Here is a 4,390-nt window from a genome sequence, read left to right as displayed (position 1 = left end):
TTGAGGTAATAGTATTTACGTTACTTTTTACATGTGATTTACCTCTGTTATAAATCCTCGAGTACTGTGTGTGTCAGCATACCGATCCAGGGATGACACTTAAGCACAGAGACTTGACCGTCTGAGGTCGGGTCGCTAAAAGATGGTATCAGAGCACATGTTGACTATAGGACGTGACCCTAGAAACTGGCAAGCCCATAGCAAAGATTTTTCTCTACAACTTTCCCTTTCAAAAAGATCTTTTACCTCTCTTCTCTTCTGAGCTTATTCAAAAATTCCCTTTAGTGAGACCATACCCCTTTCCCCTTTTGATCACATGAAGATTCGACTGATGAGACCACTCCAAGAAGTACAAGATATCGGACAACTAAGACCACTTCGGAATGAAGAGTATTTTCCGTGCATCTGAATAATGGAAACTACAATGGTTGAAGACCGAAGACAAGTAGAATTTGAAGGCTCTGAAGAATTCCCAGATTTGTATGACCTAGGGAGGCTACCCTTATGGAACTTGGCAGACTATGGAAGTTGTCAAATAACCGAGATCAAGGTGTATCGGAGAAAGACTGAAACAAGGAGCATGCGAACTCGAAGTTTTGTCAAAGAAAACCCTAAGGCAGGAGATATCAACTATGGAATGATAGCTCATGGGAATGACAAGAGCAGAAACATGGTTATCCGTGATGTCATCGCCCGCTTATGCTATTGTCACCATGCTGAGTTAAGGATGCATTTCTTCAGAATGGATTGGATGGTAGAAGGCTGATGGAGCATCTATCAGCAAGAGGTGAAGTTTTAACCTTAGCCGGAGTATCACCAGGATCTAGAGTAGTACATCAAGAAGTTAAGATGGACCTACAAGAAGTCGTATTTGACAAGAAAGCAGTTCGTGAAGAACACGGGACCCATAAGCTGAAAGTAGCCAAGCTGGAGGAGCAAAACCTCGAGAAAACCGGAGATTCGTCAGGAACTAGACCATGGTTCATGTGAAGGATGTCGAAACCAGAAGTTTGGAACGCAACTCCAGAATATTAAAGGACGTCACGAGAGACTTCGCGTCAACAGAGTTGATCTGGTAAAAGAACTTGAGAAAGACAAGCATGATCAGAAGAAGCCATTGGGTGCATGAACAAAAATGGAAGAGTGTGGCGACGTTGAAGATTTATTGACCTTTAGAATACCAAACCCCTGTTATATACCTACGTTAGATGTGATGTTTGTGAGCTGTCATTGGTTTGATGTTTTCCTGACAGCAACAAATAAAATCTGTCTTTTCAAAACTTTTGTTTGTATTGTGTGTATCCCTCTCTATCTCTCTTATCTCACCCCAAACCCATGGACCCAATAGAGGATGAATGAAGATGAGCTTGTATTTTCTGGACCGATGAGTCAGTTGGAGACGGACCGATGGATTCAGAACATGGAGGATTATATGAAGAATAACCCTGTAGTCGGAAGGGATATGACCCAGCATGCTCTTCAGTGCTTTGAAAGAGGTGCTGCTACTTGGTGGAGGATATACCAAACCATGAATGGATGGCAAGGAGTAACCACTTGGAGAGAATTTAAGCTGACTAAGCCAAAGCCTCAGTTTGTGTCCCAAAAGTTGAAGCCTTATGGAAAGGATATGAAGAAACCTTGTGCATACAAGATTTGTGGAGAAATCGGACACACCCATAAAGAACGCAAGGATGAGTGCCCTAATTGTGAAGGAAGTCACCTAGTTGAAGAATGCCCAATTAGGCAGATTACTTGTTTCTTGTGTGAAGGGACTACCCACTATCCTGCTCAGTGTCACATTTACCCCATGGTACAAAGAACCGTACAACAGAAGAAAGAATTAAAGAAAGGAGCCCTTATGGAAATTTTAGAAGAACCCATGATGAAGGAAAATGTGGAGGACACACCTAAAGAGGACCCAAGTAAACCCTGCACTAAGTCTTGCTATTCATGTGGAGAAGAAGGACACATCTCCCAAAATTGTTTCAATGGGGATCTAGTAGAATTCCCGATGGAGGAAGTAGAGTATGACCCACAGGAAATAGAAGCCCTGATTGAACTAGAAAAGTCCAGGAAGAGAAACCGATTGGAGCCCAGGAAGGACCTGAGTCATATCACCTGTTACAGGTGCAAGGAGTCAGGGCACTACCTCAACAGTTGCCCAAAAAGTAAACCTCGAGACTTGTCAGAAGTGATATGTTTTCGTTGTAATGGAGCAGGGCACTTTGCCAGAGAATGCCCGCAGGAGAAGGAAACTTGTGCTACATAGTTGAGTTTGCAACAAAAGAAACGGAGTAGTAGAAGTGAGAACATTTTCTTTTATATTGAGGTGTTGAGTTGAGACATGTAATGGAAAAGCGAGAGATTGTAATCACTTGAGAATGAATAAAGTTAGCATCATTGGTGCTGATATGGATTTTATGAGTTGTTACTCTATGAAGAAGAATTTTGGCCATTCTGAGGATATGAGAAATATGGTCTATGGAAGATTTGTGCATTTTAAGGGTGGTAGTACCCTGTAAGAACCGTTGACCCCTTGAAAAGATAAGGATACTCCACTGAGTGGATTTCAGACAAAATGAATACGAGTTTTGTCTCGATATGTGTGATACCCCAAGAGTATGTGGGATGAAGTTGGAGACCGTCAGTTGTTTGGACCAAATATGATCAAGGAGTTAGAAGAGAATGTTAAGTTTATTCGAGATAGACTGAAGGTAGCTCAGTCCAGGCAGAAGAGTTATGTAGACTCAAAAACTCAAGGAGATAATCTATGAGATTGGAGACAGAGCATTTCTTTGTCCCCTTTGTGAGGAGTTAAAAAAATTGGAGTTAAAGGAAAGTTAGCCCCGAGATTTGTAGGACCATACCGAGTTTTGGAGCATATGGGAGAAGTGGCCAACAAGTTGGAGTCACCCGAAGGACTGTCAGGAGTTCATGATGTGTTTCACGTTTTCCAGTTGAAGAAGTGCCATGCAGAGATGGCCAATATTCCCCTATAAGGACGCTTGACCCTAGAAAGGATAATGAAGTTCCACGAAGTGGAATATGGACTTCATAAGTATAACATTTTATCTCGGTATGAGAGATATCCCATGAGGATGAGGAGATAAATTACTATTGGATATAAAGGAGGTATGATGTCGGAAGTATGGATCAATGGAAACTCCATGATGAGTCTGAATAATCATGTCCTAGTTTGGTGCCAATATAAGGAAGGAAGACAATACAATTGGATGGATTTAAGAATACTAGGAAGTTGGAAGTTGGAATAATGATCAGTTGCCCGATGATAAGTTCAAGGACTACAAGTGATGAGATGGGCCATAACCCACAGGCCCCAGGACCTGCCAAGAAGCAAGCACATTCTTGAAGAAAGAAAACCCCTGAAAGAAGTTACGATTTTATTGACAGACGATCTTATAGGAGTTACGCAAAACCTGAGAGTTGTGAAGGAACGATAGATGGTTGTTGGCTTGCAAAATCTATGGATTTATCCAAACTTGGTTCGTCGACAAGAGAAATTCTGCAATGCTTGTGAGATGACCGAGTGTTAGAATGCGAGATTCACTAAAGCATATATAGGGTAATGATTTGGGAGCGGGATGGATTGATCACCATACCGACTTACTCTTATTATTCGCCTTGCTATATGGGATGGTAAATCTGAGTGACTTACCTATAGTAGAGAGACGACGATCACAACCCGGTTTAAACCTTAGAATGGTATAGCAATTTTTCCCTTGTACAAGGCATCTTTTGTCAACCGTAGGTTATACGGTGAGGATCAACCAGACCCGTTTCCTGAAGAAGGAACCATAAGTTGTTGACCACCATGAGATATCGATAGTTGTTTAGTACTAGCGCCAGACCCGTCAGCTAAGAAGACCCAGTCACGGAATAACCTTACCAAGATGAAAGGACAAAAGAATTGAGTAAAAGGTTATGCCACTACCCGAAGAGCCTAGAGAAGGAATTGTCCTTACGGTCTGAAAAGACAGGCACTGTCAAGAATAAGGATGGAGTATATGAGTTTTGATGGAACCGTAATAATGTTTTTAAGGGTGGTAGCACCCCAGACCCCCTGTGATGATCAATGGATTTTGAAGAGATCCCAAACCCTAACCTTTTCTTGCTAGCCTCTCCAAATCTCGAGGACGATATTCCTTTTAAGGGTGGTAGGTTTGTAACATCCCAAATTTCTAAATTTTGGAATGTTATAATAAATAGATAGATTTGATTGATTATTTGATTGATTGTGTGAAACTGAGTGAAATTCGAAACTTTTTGAAAGTTAAATGAGAGGGAATAAAAGGACATTCCCAAACTTTCATATTTGCTTTCTGATCTCCATGAATTCAAATTCTTTTCAAATACAAAACCCTTGAGCGAA

This window comes from Triticum urartu, chromosome 2, assembly GCF_003073215.2.
Source record: "Triticum urartu cultivar G1812 chromosome 2, Tu2.1, whole genome shotgun sequence".
Taxonomy (NCBI): Eukaryota; Viridiplantae; Streptophyta; class Magnoliopsida; order Poales; family Poaceae; genus Triticum; species Triticum urartu.
The sequence above is the reverse complement of the archived record's forward strand: the minus strand, read 5'-3'. Positions refer to the sequence as shown.